Source organism: Panthera leo, chromosome D1, assembly GCF_018350215.1.
Source record: "Panthera leo isolate Ple1 chromosome D1, P.leo_Ple1_pat1.1, whole genome shotgun sequence".
In the NCBI taxonomy this organism is placed as follows: domain Eukaryota; kingdom Metazoa; phylum Chordata; class Mammalia; order Carnivora; family Felidae; genus Panthera; species Panthera leo.
This window is the reverse complement of record NC_056688.1, coordinates 95,835,533-95,859,383: the sequence shown is the minus strand read 5'-3', so window position 1 is coordinate 95,859,383 and position 23,851 is coordinate 95,835,533. Positions and strand designations below refer to the sequence as shown.

The 23,851-nt window shown below is 46.4% G+C and overlaps 1 long non-coding RNA gene across 1 annotated transcript; it reads left to right on the top strand.

The window, feature by feature from the left end:
• Positions 1 to 17,096: 17,096 nt before the first annotated feature.
• Positions 17,097 to 23,360, top strand: LOC122200522. Its single transcript, XR_006193829.1, has 3 exons — positions 17,097 to 17,220; positions 20,432 to 20,501; positions 23,165 to 23,360. It is a non-coding gene; the product is annotated as an uncharacterized LOC122200522 (long non-coding RNA).
• Positions 23,361 to 23,851: the final 491 nt, after the last annotated feature.

Here is a 23,851-nt window from a genome sequence, read left to right as displayed (position 1 = left end):
TAAATAAGGAAGCATTTTAAATGCACCACGCAAAAAGCTCGGGATTTCACGTTATGTGTCTGCACTCTTCCCGGAGCAAAGCAAAACAGTTCGCGTTCAGTGCCAGACTTGGAGGGAGAGGGAGAAGAGAGAGGGAGGGGGAGACAGGGAGGGGGAGAGAAGGAGAGAAGAGAGGGAGGTGGAGAGAAAGAAGGAGAGGGGGAAGGCTGAAGGAGAGAGAAGAAGAGAAAGAGGAAATGAGAGAGGGATAGAGGGAGATGCGAGGGGAGGTGAGCCAGGAGGGAGGGGGAGAGAGAAAAAGAGAAGAAAGGAGGGGGAGAGCCAGAGGAAAGGAGAGAGAGGAGGCAGCCCCCTCCCACGTTCCCACCCCCACACATTCAGGCACCTCCTGAGTAACTGATCAGAGCAAAGAACTCATCACCCACGTTCAAAAAGCCCGTTTGAGGACTAAGTCCCCATGCATACACTCTCGGGATCTATTTATAGACAGACCCTAATAATATGCATTGCATTCTGAACGTAAATGTGTGTGCACGGATTACATACAGTTCCTTTGACAGGTATGATTTTTTTTTTTTTTTTTTTTTTTTTGGCACTGCAGTGCGGTCTGATTGTATCTGTTTGGATTTTCTTCTTTCCTTTTTTGCATCAGGAAAACATGCATCAATTTTGAAGGTGTTGGGGGGGAGTGGTGGGGGTCTCAATGCTAATAAAACCCTGTCTTTTTTCCCCCTGCAAAGCTGGGATATTTGCAGAGTTGGGGCTGTTTGAAAAGGCTCCAGCTCTGGCTCGGTGTAGCACGCCCAGTTCCAGCAGTGTGTGCTATTGACCTGCATTGACGTCAGTGCGTCATTAGGTCTCCCTTAGAAACACTGACTTTCAAAAATAGTATCAAATTAATTCAGTTGGAGCCTGGTGAAGAAAGGCTACTAGCTGGAATCAGCCATAAAACTCCAGAATTTTCAGCCCTAGATCTATCTCTTCTTCTTTTTCTAGGAGCCAAACAGAAATCAGATTGTATGGAAAATGCCATTGATGGGATTTTTTTTCCCTTAAGAAAAGGGACCAAATTAGATTGCAAAACCCAGAACTGCTTTTTTTTTCCTTTCCCTTCTTTTTTCTGATCTAAAAATAACCCTTTGCTTGAGCTGACTGCGGTATCTTTTGTGTTGCAGCTCTCTGTTTTTAGCAGTGTGGTCCCAGTGAAGGGTAGAACTCAAGAACAGATATTGATCTATTGTTATTTGCAAAGCCAGGAATTAATTTTAATAAAACAGGTGTGCCTTTTGGTGGCAGTGGGTAATAGAAAAGAAGGGGCACCATGGGAGAGATTTATGCCATTCACACTTTCCCGTTTCATTTTTTCAATTCATCTTTTTAAGATATAATTCCCACCCCACGTGTCTCACGTGGCCTCTGACCAGCACATGCAACCCCCATTCATACAAACACAAAGCACCAGCGCATTCACACTTAGCAGAGACAGTACATTCATAAGCAAAGGCTGTGCGATGTTCCTTCCTCTCATGGCTGCTTGGCAGAAAAGGCATAGTAACCCACCAAAATAGGATTAGGTTTAATCTGGGGGCTTAAGTATGCAATCTGATAATTATCTTGTATTGTTAAAATCTGCATTTATTAAAAATAGACTTTTTATGGGGAGCCCCTTCACATAGCTAACAGTTTTCATCCATATATTTTACAAGCATACATTTTTATACATACCTATGAGCTATATACATGAATATAAAGGGTGCCCTCCAATGGAAGCAAGATAGATGCTATATAGTGACTCTCAAAGCTTTGGCGGGGCGGGGGGGGGGGGGGTTGGGGTGGATATTAGATTATTCTGTTTCCAGAGGAGGCAGTTCTGTAGAGTTTTCATTCCCCATACTTCTTGCTCCCCGACCTTCTCTCTCTGACCCACTCTCCCCAAATGTGCTGCACTTGTGTCTCTCTGTGATAAAAGAGTTTGGTTTCTCTGACCCATTCAGTCTTTGGCCTCTGCAGAGACTGTTAATGAGGGGACTAATTAGGGCCATTGTGTACAAGGGCCCTCTCAGGAGGCCACTTGGATGACAAGGGATGTGGGGGGCCTTGGGTGGAGGAGAAGGAGTGCCCAAGATATATTTCAATCATTTGACTTAAAATTAAGTGGGCTTTAAAATCTTTTTTGATACATCTACGATGTCAAGTTTCCATTTCACAATTACCCGATCATCTATGTTTATCACGATTTCCTAATAGAATGAGGACCTTCCTTTCAATCCCTGAAGTCTAGCTGAGAGAGCGAGAAGGGGGTAACATGTTTTCGACCTCAAGGTTTTCAGACAAGGACAGAATATGCATAATTCTACCATGCTGGGCTAGTAGATCAGGGAAGTGGAGGTCAGAGAAGAATCATACCCCCAGCTATTACTCATCTGCCCCTTGCTCAGCCCCAAGGAGGAGCACTGTGGGCAAGTCAGGAGGCTGTGGGGCTAGAGTTGATCTAAGGACAATTTCTGGTGTTTGGAGGAAACTTCAACTGGTAACAGACTGACCACATGGTTTCCCTTGTCTTTCCCTGCCTTTCTTTCCTGAGGATTAAGGGAAGACAAGGCAATTAATTGTCAATGGTTTATGCTGCCACAGCAGCAGCAGCAAAAGGGAGGTGCTCTGAGCAAATTGAGTGTTCCCCCTCTCCCCTAACCCAGCACTTACAGACTGAGGTATAGACACTGATTGGTGGATGCTTCCAGACTGCCAAGCACCTGCAAACCACTATCCCAGCTTGCAAGGGCTCCCATACACACTTCATCTCAAATGCATTCATTCACAGAAACATACAGTCATTCATGCACCTGCACACAACCATATTCATTCATATTTTAGCCACAACTGCAGCCACGTATTTGCCTGCAAAGGCTGGGCAAGTGTACACAGAAAGAACATCCCTTTATAAGACTGCATTCTACTCCTCCCCTCTTACACACACACACACACACACACACACACACACACACACACACCAGTTTACTTGCTGCTTCCTTCTCCCAGAGATGGGATTCAGCTCTGAAGTGTGCAAAATCCTGGCAGGAATAAATTTCCACCATTCAGATAGTGGCATCTCTAGCCTGTATAAAGACCTACTGACCTCGTCCATGATTAAGTCATGGATGAGATGCCCAAGTGCTGGCAGACATGCAAATGCCTAGGTGGATGAGGGGGGCCAGTCCTTTTCCTGGCTTGGTTTTTCTCCCTTGGCAGCCCAGTGAATACAATGAGGGCCAAGGGAGGGGCTCGCAGCACGTCCCAAGACTGCACAGTGCCCCAGTTGGCTGGTTCAGTTCTTGTCCTTTGGGAAGAGGTAAGCATTATGGAGAGCTGTCAAGCACTGCTGGAGCCAAGACTCGGCGTTTCGAGGCACTGGAGATTCTTGTTGGTCTACAACAGGATTCTTGTTGGTCCAAGAACAGGGAGCTGGGGATGCTCATTTGCCTTCCCCCCAGAACCACTCTGCACTCTCTCCACTCTGTTCTGTGCCCTGCTACGAGGTTGACCTCTATGGACTACATTAACAGACTCTTGATCTCTGGCTCGGCCAATGGGGGTCCCTGGCATGGAAACTGAGGACAGGAAGGGAACACAGTAGGGTATTTAGTCCCTTATCTCCCTCTTATGGGTTATCTGTGGCTATGTCCTACTACTAAAAGCCACAGCTCCTGTCAGCTACAGTTATACAGTTACAGCTCTAAGTTGTGTGTGTGTGTGTGTGTGTGTGTGTGTGTGTATGGATGCATCTAGACCAGAGATTCTTAGACTAAGGGTGTAGAACTCTTCAGCAGCACAAAAGTTCCAAATACATATACCTCATTGGCTCCTACTTGGTCATCTACCAGAATTCTCAGTAAGTAGTGTTTGTTTTATATGCATAAAACAAGGTGAGCTTTTTCAGTGAAATATACAAAATTAAAAGACTAGATGCTGCTGGAGATACTGCAGGGGAGTGCTTAAGGAGAGCCCTGAAAGTGGACCACCTGGTTAACTGTGTACCAGCTCTGTGATCATGGCCAAGTTACTTAATTTCTCTAAGCCTCAGTTTACCCTCTGTAAAATGGAAATCATAATAATAGCACCGCACTCTTGGAGTTGTTACAAAGAGTGTATGAAATAATCTATGTGAAAATGTGTAATATAGTGCCTGGTTTAATGCACAGTAAATACAGCTATTTAACTACTAAGAGTATAATCATGCATTCTACAAGTGGCCATCTATGGGGTATCTAGAACTTACAAAGTTTTCGAATCAGGGGCCAGCAATAAGATATTCATTTTATACCATGACCCAAAGACAGACAGACAGACACATACACACACTTACACCCACACATGCACATGCACAAACTGAAAGATATTTGGCCTTACAGCTTGCAGTGCACTTTGATATTTCATTTGCTCTATTTCATCAAAAAAAAAAAAAAGTGCAGGTCACAACCAATTAAGAGGAAACAGTAATCTAGTGGACCTTCCAGGGATTTATGTAATGAGGACATCCTTGAAGGTGACAGAATAAATAAAGACCATTTCCTGCTATCTTCTAAACGGGTGTAGCCACATGAATGGGAAAACATCAGTTGGAGAAACTGTACAGAATGTGAAATTCACTCAAAGAGTATTTGAGTGATCTTATGTGTAAGAAACTAGGAGACAGGGAAGGGGATCCAAATGTACAAAACATGATGCTTGTACTCAAGGAGCTTCTGGTTGAGTAACAATGATTAATTCATTTAACAAACTGAGCACCTACTGTGTGTGAGAAAGCTTTGTTCTGCATCAGTGAACAAGACAGAAATTCCTGACCCCCTGAAGCTTATCTTCTTATGATAGTGACAATAAACAAACAAATAACCAAATAAACATAATAAGGCTCAGATAGTGGTAATGAATCTTAAGTAGAAAGCAAGGAAATGCAAGAGTGACTGGTAGGAAAGCCTATTCTAGATAAAATGGTCAGGGAACACTTCCCTAAGGAGAAAGTATTTGACCAGAGACATCAAGCGAGGGAGTGAGCCATGTAAATTCTAAGAGAAATACACTCCATCAAAAGGGCCAACAAAAATAAAGGCTCTGAGGCAGAAATTCCAGAAACAGGAAGAAAGCCAGGGTGGCTAGACCTTAGTGAGCATGTGAGATAGATGGGGCCAGATGACACAGGGTCCTAAAATGTCAAGCTAAATCTTGACTTACATCTGAATGTGCTGGTAAACCATTGCAGGGGTTTGAGCAGGAAAGTCACACGATCTGATTTATGTTGTAAAAGGATCGCTCTTGCTGCTGTGTGGAGAACTGACTGGAAAGGCCAAAAGGGAAGCAATGGGACTAGTCAGGAGGCTAACTCAGCTGTCCAGACAAGAGCTGACAGCAGCCAGGACAAGGCCAACAGGGATGGAGGTGGTGAGAAGTGGCTGGATTAGCGGTACCCCCTCTGAAAGTTGATGCCTCTACATAACTGTAATACAACGTAGAACGTGAGGTGCCAAGATAGAGTACACGATGTTGTGGGAACTCAGATGAAAATTACATCTGGCTGTGGGATGAGCTGGCACTTGAGCTGTGTCTTCAAGGATGAGTGGGCAGAAATGGTGAGGGAGGAGAGGACATTCCAAAGAAAGGGAAAGCTTACGAGTGAAAGCACCACAGAGGGAAAGCAGAAGGCAGAATTACCAGGAGTAATTCTCTGGATTATGGTGGGCATGAAAGGGTGGATAGGAGGCAGGGCTGAACAGACAGGTTTGGGAGAAATCATAAAGGGCCCAGGTTGCCATGATAGAGTTTGGCAATGGAAAGCCAATGCACATTCCTAAGGAGGGTTTTATATGGTCAGGGCTGAGATTTAGAGAATACTGCACAACCAGAGGGCTTCAGAAGAACCTGGAAGCTTCTGCTTTGGGTCTTGGTAGATTCATTTATTCAGGAGATCTCTGACCTTCTCTGATCCTTTTATTCCAGCCAAATGAGCCTTCTCCATAACCAGTGGGCTGGCCACAACCAACCCTTCCCCCTTGTCTTTGTTCGTGTTGTTCTCAGCACCTAGGGTGTCTTCCCTGGCTCCTGTTCATTTATTCAAATCCTCCCCATTCTTCTCTGGCTCCTTGGCCTCTATTGCTCTCTCCCTTCTATCCAAGCACTTGTCTACACCACTCATGTGGGCTCTTAACCTCATATACCCACTTGCATTTCCTTAAGTATGTATTTCAAGAATGTAGGACTTCCCTATGAGATAGGAATTCCTTTTGGTCACAGAACTTACCTGGCACTCCCTTTGTTTTCTCCAGTGTCTGGCACTCAATAGCTATTTAAATATACTGACCACCCTCATAGCTAATAAAGTGAGTGTTGAGAGCCAAGTAGCCTCCCAAAGAGCCAAGGGTAGAAAGGGAGTTGTCTATATACATGGCTATCGAGACATACAAACCAAGGGGACCCATCCCCCAGCTTACCACACTGGAAACGACCACACTAAGAACTGGACACTTAGGTTTCACCTTCCACAGAACAACTGTCCCGGGGGAAGTACCCTTGCTCTAGGGAATATGAGACACGTTCTAGAGAATACCCATGCCCATGATTTCCCACAGGAAGACAGGGAAGTGGGTCTGAGTCGGGTTCAGTGTCCTCCCCTCGCCACACCCCTGCCCCTTCCACCAGCACTTAGTATTTGGTGGGCAGGTGGCTTTTCTGGCTCCTGGCTCCCAGGCTCCGTGCCACACCATGCATGGCTTTTCATGGAGCCCGTTTACTTACCTTAGGGGCTTCTACTCCGGAGTGTTTTCCCCCTTGGTAGTGGCCTTCCCCACTTCACCAGCCATTGGAAATAGCAACCAGTGAGACACAAGTTTCAGGACAGCAACAGGGCCGTGTGAACTCTCTCAGCACCTGACACCTTGCAGGAACACGGGTCACTTAAGGACACACTGCAAAGGCACAGATGATGGGTTTCCTTCTCTGTTGCTGTGGACACTCAAATTGGTGTTTGGCCTGTCCTTGGCCTCCATTGCTCACTGGCTCTTCCCAGATGCTCCATCTGTCATTTCCCGGAGAGGGGTTGGGGGCCCTGGGGAATCAGCGAGGTCATCAACCAAGTAAGAATGCAGAGGTCAGATTCTTTTTCATGGCTTGAACTTGGTGTTGGCCCAGGCTCCAATTAAGTCCGGGAACCTGACCCAACTGGGCACAGTCTGGTGGTCTTGACCCACCCAGGCAGATTTGCCAGGGCGTTGGCGCACTACTGGACATTAAAGAGGTCTGTGGGAATCCCCCTCATTTCAAAACCTTTTCTCTCTGCCTCCCCCCGCAAGCCAAACTTAGGCTTAAGTTGAGAACCGGCTTTTCACTTGGGGAAGAGTCCCACCTGAAACTCAGGGGCAGATGACAGGGGTGGGTAGGGAAGGGGTTTCAGAGAGTTCAAACTTCCTCCCCACACCCAGGCCACTACTGGGCTTAGCACTCCCAGCCCCCAACTCCCAGGCAGTGAGGGGGTGGGGGGGTGCCAAGGTCGTGGCGGGGGTGGCTATGGGGCGCAGACTTTCCTTGCGGCCTCCCCTGGGCCGCCCGCCTCCGCCGCCGCCACCTCGGCCTCCCTCCCACGCGTGGAAGCCGAGCGGCGGCGGAGGTGGCTGCCGGGCTGGGCCTGCCGGTCACGCGGGCGGCACGCGGCCCTGCGCCGCGGGCACGTGAGAGGGCGGGGCCTGCGCCCAGGATCCCCTCTCGCGGCTGCTTGCGTAGGAGCCGGGCGCCCGCCCGCGCGCGCGCGCGCGCGCGCTCCCTCCCCGCGCCGCCCCGCCCGGCGTCGCCGTCGCCACCGCCCCCGCGCCGCTGCGCGCGCCGCCTCCGCCCGGAGATCTCCCGCGCGGGGGCGGGCTGCGGAGTCCAGGGAGTGGGAGCCGGCAAGGAGAAGGAAGGGGGGAGGCGCGCGGGCTGGAGGGGCGGGTGCCCGCGGCTGTGCGACGCCCTCCGCCCCAGGAAGCCCCCTCCCCCAACCCTCTGAAGACTTTGCCGGACAATCCAGGGATTTTGTAGATTTGCGGCGAGGAGAAGCCGGGCTTCTGGATAGAGTTGTGGGCTGGAGGAGGCGAGGGGTGCAGTGAGATGCGAGAACCCCTCCTTTTCCCCCGTTCCACCCACGCGCCCTCCCGGCGCTGATGATGTCCTGGCCGCTCTGCTGCTCTGGCTTGGCTCGTGACTCTGCTTCGTGCTGGCAGAATTCCACGGCGTGCACTTGGGGGTGGGGGCGGGGGCGGGAGGGGGTGTCTCCTAGCGTTCCCTTTTAAGGGTCCACCCTGCGGCCTGCCAAACATCCCACTTACCTGCCTCCGCCCCCAAAGACCGTGGCCTCACACACCAGGTCATTCCCAAGCCCAGCCCCTGTGTCCCCATCCACTCCACAGGACCGTCTTTTGTCTCTATATTGCACCTCGTTGCCCCTCCTCAAGGGCAGAGAAGGCAGCCATCTCTTCTGGGCCCTCAACCCCCCACTTCCGGTATCCACCTGGGTGCAGGCCGCGGAGGGGAGTGGGGCAACACACAGGACTGTCTATGCAGCCCCTTCGAGGGACACCCTTTTGGAACAGAGCAGTGGAAAAACAAACAGGAACTCTGCAGGGGGAGAGGGAGCCAAAACCCCCACCTTTCCCACCCTCCACGTCTTGATTCCTGAGCGCGTGTGTCCACCCCCAGGGTAAATATTGTGGTTTGGTTCCGGTCAGCACCCAGAAGACGCACTCGCTGCCCCTGGTAACTGGGCAGCAAGGCCTTGCTCAGGGCGCTCTTCTGGGATGCAGTGCTTCTGACGCAAGGTTCAAGATAAGGCGGGGTGTGTTGGACACACAGAGAGGGAGAGGGGGAGGAAATAAATACTATGAAAAGCAAGAGGTACTCAGAAATCAGAGTTGGTACCCTCTGGTTGGCAACGTCCTGCACTGGAGAGTGTGGGCCCCTCTTCCGAGGAAGGGACTGTGTGAAAACTGTGTTGCCCTCTCCTAGTCAGAGGTTGACTCTGGATGCAGCCCTGAGAGACAGGGCTTCCAAGTGGCAGTTGCCCTAGCTGAAGTTTCACCGAGAGGCAACAGGGCTGGGCTGATCTGGGCCTTGAGAATTCCAGGTTCCAGGGATAGCCACTATCCTAACAGCTTGACCTGGATAAGCTCTTTAAAAATCCCTTGCAGACAAGCTTTATCAGCCCCTAAAGAAGTCTGAGCAGATGGGTCAGTTTTCCCTGGGCCCCCTGTGCCATAGCCTACTAGATGTTTGAATATGGTTGCCTTTAACATTGGAAACTTGAGGACATCCTTCAGAAAGCCTGCCACACTCCAGGCTGCATTCCTCAGATTTCCTGTTAATTCTGGTTAGTATAGCAACTTATTCTTTGATTTGAGTTCATTTTGTCACCTGGTATCTATCTGCTGGAAGGTGGGGATTTATGTGCAAAGCGCCTCAGGAGAGGGCTACACTGTTTGGGGAGGAAAGTACAGCATAGGGCTTTAGGATCCTTTGGCCATTTATTTATTCATTCATATTTTTTGAGGGCTCACTGTGTTCTGTGTGTAGGGGAGGAAAATTTTTTCCTTACTCTTTAAGGTTCTTCTTCCTAGTCTAAGAATCAAATTGACCTGAGACAGATGAACAGGAGAAAATCAAATTTTCTTTTGTACAGACAGGGAATCCACACAGACACGAGATTCCAAAGACAGATGAAATGAGGTATATGTGTCATCTTGAGCTAAGAAGGGGGTTGGGGTCTGGAACTTCAAAGGGAAGGAATGCAATTCACAAGGAGGTAAAAAAGAGTAAATGTTTGGTAAGCAAATGATTGCTGGGCCCTTCAGAAACAATGGTACATAGACAGTACTTTGATCAAACAGACATTGCTGGATTCTTCCCTGTCTGATACACCTAGTTCATATTATAATATAGTTATCTACGGCAATACCTGTATTCTTAGAGCAGGGTCTTTGCCTAAATTCTTTTAGGCAGTTTGGGGAAGGTCAAAGTTTCTTCCTGAGTCTTTTGGGCCTTAATTATTTGCAGCTTGAAATAATCTGCATGCCAAAGTGGCACATTTTGGAGCAGCCTACCTTTCACCCCTACGCATGCCTTGTGCAAAGCACTGGGGAAACCTAGTTTAAATGATGTGAGCTCTGATGGTGGGGAGTTTTAGGTCCACTGGAAAGACAGTGAATGATTAGGCCACAGTGAGGTCATTAATACAACTGGATTGCTCATGAGGTGCAATAAGGGAAGAAATTGCTGAAATCTGCTCTGGGGAATGTATCAGTCAGCTTGAGCTACATTATCCTGTAGTAACCAGTTACTGCAACATTTTAAGTAGCTAAAACAGTCAAGGTCCACCAGAGATCTGTTAGATCTGCTTCATGCTCTCTCCATCTGGAACCAAAGGTAAAGGCGTGGTCCCCATGTGGGACTGGCTGATCTCAATGGCAGAGGGAAAATAAATATGGCAGAGCCAAGTAATGGCTTCTGCTCCAGAGTGTCATATCTTCACTCACGCTTCATTGGCCAGAGCAAGTCATGTGACTAAGTTGGCAATAAATGGAGCAAGAAATATAATCTTTCCACACAGGCCATTGGGGAGGGGCAGTGAATATATTGACCAATTATACAATGTACCATAGCCTCTCAGAGTTGGTGATACTTTGGCTGATTGCAAAAGCAAATTAGAACTGGAGCAGGTGGGGGGGTGCCTGGGTGGCTCAGTTGGTTAAGCGTCCGACTTTGGCTCAGGTCACGATCTCCCGGTCCGTGAGTTCGAGCCCCGCGTCAGGCTCTGGGCTGATGGCTCAGAGCCTGGAGCCTGTTTCCGATTCTGTGTCTCCCTCTCTCTCTGCCCCTCCCCCGTTCATGCTCTGTCTCTCTCTGTCTCAAAAATAAATAAACGTTAAAAAAAAATTAAAAAAAAAAAAAAGAACTGGAGCAGGTGGGCAGACAAGGCAGGGGACAATATTCTGCAACTTCATGGGCCACAGTCATAGAGTTATAAAACTTCCTGGTACATTCAGGACAAGCCAGTCATCTCCCATTCAGCAACTTTTCCTCCCACATCTGCAGAATGTAGGGCAGTATTCTTCATCTATCCTCCTTTCCCATGTGTGAATCTCTTTTTAGGGGCTTGCCCCCAGCTCTGTTTCAAGGATTGTCATCGGAGAAGGATGCTGATTGCTGTACACCTTCCCAGGAGAAAATAAACCCAAATTACCCCAAAAGACTCTTGTTTTCCATAAATACTGGAAAACAGACAAAATGTTCAGCACATTGCCATGTGGTTCTTGAGACCTTAGAGACTGGACAATGGTGGGTCTGGACATTTATGTATGGGGGCTGGGGGCTACCAGAATGGCCACTGTAGATGTCAAGTCTTCTAAGATTTCAGTCTTTGTTTATGGAATACAGTTTCAGGAGATGTCTCTAGATGGTTCTGATGGCCACCTGGATCTCAGCAACCTAGCCTTTCTTTCCTGGTGAGCTTGGTCAATAAAGGCCTCATTCCCACCCTCTTCTATTACTTCCTATTCTGTTTTAGGTGTTAAAAGAGGACACCTTTTGGCTAAGATGCCTAGGTGTCAAACATCCCCTCAAATGCTGTTATGCAAGAGTAAATATGTGTTACTGATTCTTGAACTATTAATTAAGCCTGTGTAGTGGTTAGACCTTGGCTTAGAACTGGCATGCTATTAGCTCCACCTATATTCCTTTGGCCACAATAGGTTTTGAGGCCAAGTCCAACATCAGTGGGGCAAAGAAATACACTGAAAAAAAATCCAGCGTTTCACAGTGTTGCAAAAAGTGAGATCAGCAATAGGATTAGGGCTACTCCAAATTTCCAAAATTCCACCTGTATGGCCCATGTTCATGTGAACATGCATGAAAAGGTTCTGCTGAGAAAATCACATACCAAGTGTTTTCCTCCTTTCTAACTTCCCTTTCCTTTGGCCCCAGCCTTCAGGCTTCCTCCAGATCTTTCTACAACTATCTGTGATTCATTTCATCTCTTTTTGAGACTGTGAGGGCTGACCCAAGAGCTATGGCTGGTGGGTATCCACAACAGGTGAGTGCCCACATGTCTGTAATGTTGCATAAGGCATTTTTGCTGTGTGCAGAAGATTGGACAAGAGGAGATTACTTCTTGAACCCTTTCCCATTCTAAAATACTCTGATTTTGGGTATCCTATGTTAATTTCTGACCTATGTAGTTGATTTTGGGACACAGGATTTGATCTGTGAATCTTAGGTTTCTTTGTTTCCAGTGTCCAGTAGGCTGATATACACTGAGAGAGCCACTGTTCTGTCTGCCTTGTGGGAAACCATGAGGAATAGAAATTGGAAGACTGTAAGTTTCTCAGCATCCACAATTTGTTTATAATGTCTCCCTTTGCCTCTGGACAGCTTCAGGTGGAAGAATGATTCCAGAAACATTAGTCTCCCCATCCTTTCTTTAAAAATATAGGGGTACCTGGGTGTCAGTTGAGTGTCTGACTTCAGCTTAGGTCATGATCTTGAGGCTCATGGATTTGAGCCCTGCGTTGGGCTCTGTTCTGACAGCTCAGAGCCTGGAGCCTGCTTCAGATTCTGTGTCTCCTCTCTCTCTGCCCCTCCCCTGCTCACTCTCTCTCTCTCTTTCAAAAAAAAGAAATAAACATTAAAAATTTTTGTTTAAATAAATTTAAAATATATATTTATCTAAGAAAGAAAGCACGACTTTATATTCTCTATTCCAGGAGCTCGAAGCCCTCAACACCCAGGAAGTTCTATTTAGTATATAACTTTTTTTCTCCATGGTTAAAGGCCATCATTTCTCCTTTCTCATCTTTCGCATCTTTGCATATGGTGGAATCCATCTCTAATGTTGGTTTTATGGAGACTTGTTCATTTTGTGGTTCTGGTAGAAAGAACTGGCATTGTTTTCTCTTATTTCATATCAACAAAGTATCACTGAGTGAGTGTGATCATCCCCATAAGCACTTGTAGTATCCTGAACATTTCCTTTGGAACCAGACTGTCTGTTCCAGTTCTGGTTCTGCTACTTACTAGGTATGTGACCTTGGACAACTTATTCAGCCCCTGTTGTCTATAGTCTCCTTGTATGTAAAATGTGATTATAATACTACCTCTCTCACAGAGTACTCCAAAGGGATAAATGAGTTCATACGTGCGAGGAGCTTAGAATAGTATCTGGCACATACATGCTCAATAAGTGTTGTCTATTATTATCCTTACTTAGAGATGTAAGACTTAGCCATTGTCCTCAAAGAACCCAGACTCCAGTGAGGAAAATGGCACTGACCACACTGGGGTATAGCTGTTCTCTAGGCTAAGATGGTGAGGGGATACAAACGGCTTAGGAATACAGGGAGAAAAAGTTACAAGGAGGTAGATTTTTATTTAAGGCAAGATATTCCTAACAATTAGAATTTATCAAAAAATTAGTTAAATAATGAGCTCCTCTGTCATAAGAAGCATTCAGGCAAATCCTGAATACCCATCCAGATGGATGGATAGTATATGAGATTCTCCTAGAATTTGAAGAACAGACTTTGCAAATGGTTAGTCCATGGGCTGGATCTCACCTGCAAAGGTGTTCTGTTTGGGCTGCAGTGAATTATTTTAAAAGCTAAATGAGTTGCCAACAGATTAGGAGATTTCTGTTAATCTAGATTTTTGACCTTTTTGGGTTTTTGCAGAGTTGGAAGATCTGGCAATACTGAGTCTACAATCCTGCGTGTCAGTAATGGAGCTAAGCTGTGGCTGCTCCCTTAAGATAGAGCCCATTTTACAAATAGGTATGTCTTACACATTTTTCTAGGACATCTTCTCTCATTTATGGGACTCACTTGGCTCCTGTGTATTTTTTTTTTTTTTTGAGAGAGAGAGAGAGAGAGAGAGAGAGTACAAGTGGGAGAGGGACAGAGGGAGAGAGAAAAATCTTAAGAGCCCAACTCAGGGCTTGATCTCATGACCATGAGATCATGACCTGCACTGAAATCAAGAGTTGGATGAATGCTTAACCACTGAGCCACCCAGGAGCCCCAGCTCCTGTGTATGTTTGAATTTACAACATCTATGGCAGAAGGTTTACATAGTGGGTGGGAGCTAGATCAAGTGATACCACCTTTAGGATGGCCTGATCCCACATGAACTCCTTCCTAATTCTAAGAGCCTGTACTTGTATTCTAGGACACAGATCTGACCCTTAGCACAGCACCATTCATTAAGCAGGCTCTGCACACCTACTCCTTGCTAAGCCCTGTGATTCATACTAGGAGCTCTAAAATACTAAACTATACTTCAAGGGGTCCTATATTAAATACTGAAAGGAAAACATTTGTTTCCTTTATTCACTATTCACTGAATACTTCCTACACCAAATGTGTGTGTGTGTGTGTGTGTGTGTGTGTGTGTGTGTGTGGCGGGGGTTCCCCAGCAAGCAATTCTTCACCTTTCCAGACACCAGCTGGGTATCCCACAATATAGCTCGGTTCTGACACCGACTCTTGTAGTTAGCACTGATCCCACAGGTGAAGGGCTGAGTCCCATAAGACCACCCCACCCGCCATTTTCAAAGGGCAATTGCATGTCCAGGTTGTCACGTGTGTTATGATCTTCCAGCTATAAATCAGAAGTTCCCACATCCCTTTCCTTATGTTTGATAACTTGCTAGAATGGCTCACAAAGTTCAGGAAAACAGTATACTTACTAGATAATTGGTTTGTTATAGAAGGATAGATGATGTAGGAAGAGCCGGGTGAAGGAGCTGCACAAGGCAAGGTGTGTAGCTGTGCTGCTCTTCAGCACCTCCATGTGGTCAGCAACCCGGAAGCTCCTGGACCCCATACTTTTGGGATTTTTATGGCGGCTTCATTACAGGGGCATGGTGGATTAAATCGTTGGCCACAGGTGATTAACTCCAACTCCAATCTCTCTAAACTCTCTTGAAGTCAGGTCAGGGGCTGAAAGTCCCAACCTTTGGAATATAAGGTTGGTCCCCCTGGCAACCAGTCCTCCACCAGAGGGACTTTCCCAAAGTCATCTCATTAACAAGCTCAGGTGTGGTTAAAGGGGCCTATTGTGAATAAAGACATTCCTTTTACATTTGTTCTTTTATCACTTAGGAAATTCCAGGGGTTTTAGGAGCTCTGTGCCAAAACTTCAAATATATATCTCTTAACATAAATCACACTATCACACATATATTCGAATTTTTGTAAAATACACATAGCAAAATTTATCATTTTAACCATTTTTAAGTGTACAATTCAGTGGCATTAAGAACATTTACAATGTTGTGCAACCATCACCACTATCCATTTCCAAAACTTTTTCATCCCAAAGTCTTCACCCATTAAATTTTCTTAACGTTTATTTATTTGTGTGTGTGTGTGTGTGTGTGTGTGTGTGTGAGAGAGAGAGAGAGAGAGAGATTGCAAGCTGGGGAGGGGCACAGGGAGAGGGAGACACAGAATCCGAAGCAGGCTCCAGGCTCTGAGCTGTCAGCACAGAGCCCGATGTGGGGCTCAAACCCACGAACTGCGAGATCATGACTTGAGCCGAAGTCAGAGTGAGCCACCCAGGCGGCCCAAGTCTTTACTCATTCAACAATAACTCTGCATTCCTCCCTCCCCCTCAGCCCCTGATACCCTCCATGCTACTTTCTGTTTCTATGAATTTTTTATTCCAGGAACTTCACATAAGACAAACCATATACGCTGTCCTTTTGTGTTGGACTTGCTTCATTTAGCATAATGTCTTCAGGGTGCATCCACGTTGTGGCATTTAGCAGAATTGTATCCCTTTCTATAGCTAAATAATATGTAATTGTACCGGTATACATTTTGTTTATCCATTCATGTGTTGATGGACACTTGGGTTACTCCCAGCTTTTGGCTACCATGGATGACGCCACTGTGAACATTGGTGCAGCAGTGTCTGTTGGAATCCCTGCTTTCCATTCTTTGGGGGTGTCTACGATCCTGTTATATTTTAATTCCAGTTAAACAGTAAACGTCCAGCTCTTTCTTCTCATTGTTCCGTAAGGCAATGAAGAAATAGGTACTTCCGTTTTACAGATGCAGAAACTGAGCAGGAGCTCAGGACTGGGAACTAGAACACAAGCTCCATCCCTGGTGTGTAGCCTTTCACACTAGACTAACATCCCCCAGGACAAGGGCCGTGTCTGTTAACCACTGATGTATCCCCAGGACAAGTGACTAGGACGCAGCCAATGGGTTTTGAAAGAATAAATGAATCTTTTTTGTGCTTTTCCCACTAACAAAGTCTCTAGAAGTTCCCCGTGTCTAGGACGTGTAGTCTTCTCCTTTCCCTGATCTCCCTATGAAGACACTCCCCCATCCCAGGGACTTGGACAAAAAAGCCTGTCCCCATCCATGTCTCAAATGATGACAACTTCAGCTTCAGTGCAGCCGGAGAAAGGTGGCTTTCCAGAGTGCTCTGTCCACAGTTGCAGGAGTGCAACTTTGCCTCCATCCCGCCTGTGGCTTCATTTGAGCCCCACCCATGAGTCCGCTGCAATGCTGGGCTCAACTGGGTCCCGGCTGGTGTAGGAAACCCACTGGGGGTGCCTCTGGCATGGGCGGGGTGGGGGTGGGGGTTGCACGCCTTAGAGCCCGGTTTTGTCAGAGGTTTTCCAGGCTGCTGCATGATTGCGGGTCCTCCTATCCCACAGTGCGCTCTTGGGATTCGGGACCGTCAGCCTAAATTCCCTTTTGTTTAAAAATGGAGACAAATGCAATCTTAATGGGGTGATAAGCAAGCTGCTCTCGGTAAACGGCTTGGGCGGCTTGGCATTTGCTTTATAAAATGGGGGCTCCAAAAGGATTCCCCGCTCCCTCCACCTTGGAGGAGCCTGGCCTCTGGCTCCCGGGGGGGAGGTAAGGGGTGTGGCTTACATCATCTGGGGTCCTTTGTCCACTGCTTCGTGCCTACAGCACAACAAAAGCTGTCCTTAACCGCACAAAGACGGGAGGCACGGGGCGCCCCTGACTGTCTCTCGTTAAAGGAGGAGGCTGTGTAAGAAAGGAGGCAGGTGTTGGTGAGAAGCACGCGCAAGGCATCCATTTCAGGCCCCCAGAGCAGTCTGGCCTGGGGTTCAGTGTCACCAGGGATATTTCTTTGACTCTTTAGTGTAGGAGGGAGGCGCCGAGACAAAAGGTTTGGTGGGGACCGGGGGACGGGTGGGGGATGGGGTGGAGATGAGCTTGTGCAGGTTTGGCAAAATGTGGAGAACTGAATGCATCTATGTATGGCCAGACTGGAGCGCCCCCCCCCCACCCCCGCTCCGCGCCTCCGCCCCTCCCCTTCGGCTGGAAAGGGGCGGAGCGGCCCCCTACCCCCCCACCCCCACCCCCGCCCCGTCCCCGGGCAGCAGAGGGTTAACCCCTCCCGGCTCCCGTGGACCTCGGACCGGCTCGGGTCCGCGGTTGGGATAGAGAGCTGTTATACCCTTGTTATTTTTCCTCACGTTTTTGCTTTTCATTGTGTTTGGATTTCGGGATTTGGCTTTTTCTTTTGAACGTTTAAAATATTTAGAAGGAGAAAAAAATTCATCGCAGTGAAAGGATGGGAAGCGCCGCAGGACGGGGTTGAGGGGGGTTAGGGATTGGGGAGGAGCCATCGGAAGTCCTGGGTCAGAGGAAGGGCACTCCACTGAGCCCCAAAGACCGACACTTGGGCAGAGGGGCTTCCAGCTTTGAAGACCCATCTTCCACTAGTCTGCTATGGCAGCTGTGATTAATAGGGTCCATCATCCCGTCCCATGGGCGCTCCTCCCACCTCCCGGACACATCCTCGGTACAGCAGTCCGAGCCTCTGCTGGACTGGGAGGCAAGGTGATCCCTCGGTTGAGTCCGGCATCCTTATCTTTCCTCATCTGCTGACCCAGTGGGGAAGGGCATGAGGGAGAAGGACACAATCTCCCTGAAAGGGAAGGAAAAGAAAATGGAGATCAGGTTCCAGAAGTGAGGGAAGAAGTGGCATGGGTTACTCAATGACACTTTAGAGCTTCTTAGATGACATTTATAAGATATTTATAAAAGGAAATGTTAAAACTTGGGTAGGGAGGGCATATTCAGCCTACGGCTCTTTGGACCAGAACTTTCTGAAGTCAGCAGGCTTCATGTCAGAGCTATTAGTCTGAGGCAAAAGGTGCTGAGCACTAAGGTCAGGTGAGAGGAAGATAAGGTAGCCTGGGTGTGGCACCATGGAGCCGGAAATTGAGACAGAAATGAGGAGGCAGAGCTATTAAGCTCCAGGATCCCAGGGATGAAAAGAATGCATGAAGGTATTATCTGGAGGGACCTTGCTCCCCAGAGCAAGAATCGTGTTGGCCCACGTGCTTGAGATGGAGGCATCCGGTCAGTTTGTACACTTCAGGCCCTAGAGAGATGACTAGGGAATGGAAAATAGCTACTTCCCAATGGAACCTTGTACCTTGGAAGCCCTGGAAAGCTGCAGAAATTGAAAGGGGTGAGAAGGGGGCTCAAAAGGCAGGACCAAATAACATTTGCATCTCTCTTGCTCTGGCACGTAGTAGCTCTGATAGAGAAAACAAGCCATGGGAAATGGTGAGCTAGTGTTAAAAATCAGAACTGGATTTCCTGAACTAAGATTTACATGATAAAAATGGACTTTCTACCCAGGACAGAGTACATCTGAATGTGATCATGACAATGGTGCTTGGTGGGAAAATCTGCTACCTGATGAACATAACTTCAAACTGAAATTTGAGGGGCACTTGATGGCTCAGTCGGTTAAGTGTCAGACTCTTGGTTTTGGCTCAGGTCATGATCTCATGGTTTGTGAGTTCAAGCCTCACCTCGGGCGCCGTGCTGACAGTATGCAGTGACAGCCTGCTTGAGGTTCTCTCTCTCCCTCTCTCTCTACTACCCACCACCAAGAAATAAATAAACTTTTTAAAAATAAAACAACTGAAATTTTAGGGAAAGAGGGAGGTAAAATATCCATCTGTAATGAAAACTGGATATTGTGGAGAATAAGCTTGGCATCAGTGAAAAACAGAAAAGCAAAGAAGTCCTCAGTTAAGTAATGATGTTTACATGGTCTCAGAGGTAGGCTTCTATTAGGTTCAGCCAAACAAGAGTCAACCAAGGGGAGTGTGTCAACTATACTTCAGTGCTTCCATTAAAAAGAAAAAAAAAAAAGAGTCAACCAGCAGGAGACTGGAAAGTGGGAGGAGAGTGGAGTTGGGATATTTATTCTGTGACTCCATGCACTGGTTACATCCCTCTCTAATGATCACAGCTCTTGTTAGGTGGCAATTTTCAGATTCTGGTATCTACCCCTCCCTTTGCTCTTCTGGAGCTTGGAATGGTAACAGGTACCCACTGTTGCTAACTCCATTCTTTGCTGGTTTCCCTTAACCCTGCCCATACCATTTAACCAGCCTCTTTATCAAACTCTCAATTGCCCCATCTGAGAGCGCCAGCCACTTCCTATGGGGACCCTGGCCAGTGTAATAGTCTAATAAGTGACATAAAGTTGAAATTGTGATGTGATGTTATTATAAGCTCAAAGCCATCACCAAGACTTGGATGAGGCTTAGGATATGAATTCTATGATGGTAGGAATGTCCTTCATCCGAATAAATTTGTCTCATTGAAATGGGCCAAGGAGTAGGACTCAGTTCATTCATTTAAAGAAATTTTTGTTGAGTATCTACTCTATGCCATTGACCACATTAGGGATTGGGGAGTCAGTGGTGGGCAAAACAGACAAATGTCCAGTTCTTGTGGTGTTTTCAGTGTAGTAGAGGTGAAAGACATTAATCACATAGCCATAAATATAAACATATAGGTAGAAACTATGACAAATCCTTGGCAAGATAATTCAAGTTTCTTTGAGAGCATCTAATAGGAGGCTAATACAGGGTAACCTCCTTTGGGGAATCGACACTAAGCTTAGCCAGGCAAAGGGCAAGAAAGGGGGAGAAAAGCACTGTAAGTAGAGGAAGGAACATGTTCAAAATTCTGAGGCCAGAAAGGTTTTACAGATGTTCAGTAAATCTAGGAGAGACCTCTATAGCAAGTTGAAATTGGCTTTAAATGCAATGGGGAAGCATTAGAGAGTTTTGAGTAAGAGAGTAGCATGATTTGATGTCATAAAAGCTTGGTGGTAGTACCAAGGGGAGCACAGGTGAGATGAAAGGATGATCAGGTGATGTTGCTGTGGGATGTCCTGACTACTGGTTTGGCTGACAGTCTTGTGATACTTTCTTTGCCTAGAGAATTCTGAATCTAGCATGGGGGCAAGATGCAAACTGGGCTCATGGGCACAACCATTGGATGCCCTGTTCTGTCATAAACATTGCAGTGGATTACATTCTTGACCTGATTTTCTCTTTCAGAAAGATGAGAAAGCAATGAGGGGAGCTTTTACTTGGGACCTAATTCTGACCCACAAGGCAGAGCTTGTTGGTAAGGTGGAAGTATCTAGAGGAAAGGGGGAAGTTCTTGAAAGAGACATGTGACTTTAGTGTGTGTGTGTGTGTGTGTGTGTGTGTGTGTGTGTGTGAAAGAGAGAGAGAGAGAGATAGTAAGAGAGACAGATATGCTAGAAAAGCGAACCTTCAGAAAGAAGACTTCAGAAAGAAAACAACTTATGGCTAGAGATTCAAAGAAATAAAGGCTTAAAAGGCACAGGAAATTCTACTGCATGGGTTTTCTGGGGTTTCCATAATGAAGTACCACACACTGGTGGCCTAAGTGAAAGAAATTAATTATCTCACAGTTCTGAGGCCAGAAGCTCAAAATCAAGGGGTGAGCTGTGAGGGAGAATCTGACCCAGGCCTCCCTGCTTGGCTTGTGGATGGCCATCTTCTACCTGTGTCTCTTCATGCTGTCTTCCTTCTATTCGCATCAGTCTCTGTGTCCAAATTTTCCTTTTTTTTTTTTTTTTTAATAAGGACACTAGTCCTATTAGATTAGGGTCCACCCTGGTGACCTTATTTCAACCTGAATATTTCTGTAAAGACCCTTTCTCCAAATAAGGTCACATTCAGAAGTAGTGAGTGTTAGGATTCCAACATACCTATTTTTAGGGGACACAATCCAATCCACAACAATTACCCAATAAAATTCAAGCAGAAATTAAACTAATTCATCTATCAAACATGACTTGGGAGCTTATTCTGTCCCAGGCACTCTGCTAAGTATGGTTTTGCTCCCAAGGGAACACTTGGGCTTGTGGTAGGACACTGGCATGTGAAAACATATCAGACAGGTTAGCAAGTCCTATGACAAATGTATTTATATCCCTGAGGTATGATATATGATATATATGATACAGTTTAATGTAAAATTAGAGGTAAGCACAGCGTATACAAAGCACAGTGGTAGTAAAAAGGATGGTTGGGAAAAGTTTCTTGGAAGAGGTAACATGAGCTGAGTCACCAAGGATGACAAATAAGTGGCCCAGGTGAAGTGCAAGGTGGTTCCACACAGAGAGAAATGCATGGAGTGAGTGAATGCAGCATGTTCATGGGGGTGGGAGCATAGTTTCAGGGTCAGTGGAGGGAGATGAGGTTAGAGAAGTCAGATAATGAAGGGTCTTAGGTCTAGGATAAAGAATGTGAACTTTATCCTGAAAACTGTGCAAGTGTGTGGGGACACCATCTAGGGGATTTAAGGAAGGGAGTGATATGATTAGATTTGGCTTTTGTGTGGAGAATGGATTGAAGCAGCTGTGAAGGAGTTGGAAGACTAGTGAGTGAGCAGAAGCAGAAATGAGACAGCGAGAGCAAGCGAGAGAGAGGGAGGGAGGAAGGGAGAGAGAGAGAGAGAGAGAGATTACACAGGGCTGGACCAGGGCAGTAGTGATGGAGAGGGGAGAAACCATCACACAGAGCACTAGGGGTAGAATTCAAATCTGTTAGTGACAACTTAATTGTGAAGGACAAGGGACAAGGGAATTTAGGATGATTCCTGGATGTCTGATTTGAGGGTCTGAGTGGACTGTGATGCCCCTCACAGGACAGGGAATTTAGTAGGAAGAATGGATGTTGGGGAAGATTAGTTCTGTTTTGGACATGTTGAGATTGAGATGTCTGTTAGACAGGTAGAAATATGGAGTAGAAAGTTACTGTATATACAATGGAAGTCAGGAGAGAGGTCTGGGTTCAAGGTATATTCCTGGGAATTGTCAGTAGTTGAAGTCATGCACTAGGATGACGTTACCTAGCATGAACCTTTAGAATGGAAAGAAATGTAGGGCTCAGGGACAAAAACTTTTGGAAAAGAGCATTCCACATGTCCATAAAATGAGGAGCCCCCAAAGGAGATGGTGAAAGACCAACCAGATGATCCTGGAGAAAAGTGCAATGAATGTGTCCTCACAATATCATAGAGGAGAAAGTTAAGATTGGCAGATGCCCCTGAGAGATCAGGAAATAAAACAAAGGAAAAGGATCCACTGGATTAGGCTATTTGGTGACCATTGGTTACTTCACTGAGGTTAATTTCAGTGGAATGAGGACAATAAAGGCTAAGTGGCTTGGAGAGGAGTGAACAAAAGGGGAGAAAGTGGAGATGAATAGTGTAGATAATTCTCTTAGAAAGCTTGGCAGTGAAGGGAGGGAGACCTTAGCTAGAGGGTCATGGGAGACTGGGAGTTGTTGGGGGTTCTTCTCCATGAGAAAGGCTTGGCAGTGTCTACCATGAATGAACAGAGTAACAAGAGGGACAGGTCAAAGCTACAGGAGGGAAGAAGATTTCTGGAGATGAAAAGGATGGAATTCACAGAAAAAGCAAATGGGTTATCCTTGTAGGAAAGACATCATGAAGGTATGGTGGGTCCAGGAACCATAGAAGGATAGGCAGGAAGTTGAGAAATTCCTCAATAATATTGTCTATGTTTTTCTCCCCTCAAATGTAAGAGGTGATTCACCTCTGGGGAATGAAATGGGAAGTGGTTGGATAGTAGAGATGAAAACTGATGAGGGGAAGAAAAACTTGAAAAGGGGGCATATAAAAAAAGGTGGGGGGATCATATCAGAGTGCAGCTGCAGCTAACAAAATCCATTGCAGCTCTCTTAAGGAGAAAGGGATTTCATAACGTGAATTTGGTGCTTACAAAATCACAGGAAGGACTGGAAGGCCAAACCCTAATTTGAGACTCCAGGAATGAACCCCAGGCTTCTCATCACTGACCTTCCAGAGAACTTGCCACCTCTACAGCAGTCAAGAACTTGAGGAGTCCGGAAGCCACTGCTACCAGTTGAACCAATGTTGAATCAAGAAACACGCTCTTCAGCTGTGATAAAGGAATCAGGAAGTTGAGACTGAAACTTTGGTTACAAACTCGACATTCACTGAATGTTTCTCGTTGACAGGACCTGTGTCACGCTCTAAACTAGTGAAAGCGATTCTGGGAAGTTTTTGGGTTTTCATTCTCAGCAGTCTAGGAGTGCACACCTTTATTCCCACTCTTAAATTCTAATAAAAAAAAAAAAAACAGCAACACCATCATGCTCCTGCCCAATATAACCATCCCTTCATACAAACAATCCACTCATCCATCCATCTTTTTTTGTTGTTGTTAAAATCAGACTTATGCTGAATATACAATTACAGATTTTGACAAAGCTGATTAGTAGCCACAGACTTTCATCCTTGAATAATAGATAATTGCCAAGAATCTCCCATTCAATCTTGAATATAGAAACAGCCTAGTAGCTATTTACCTCGCTATGTTTTAAGGCAGGGCAGTAAAATTTACAATGCTGTTTTACACATACAACTTCATTTGATTATCACATCATTTGGTGAAC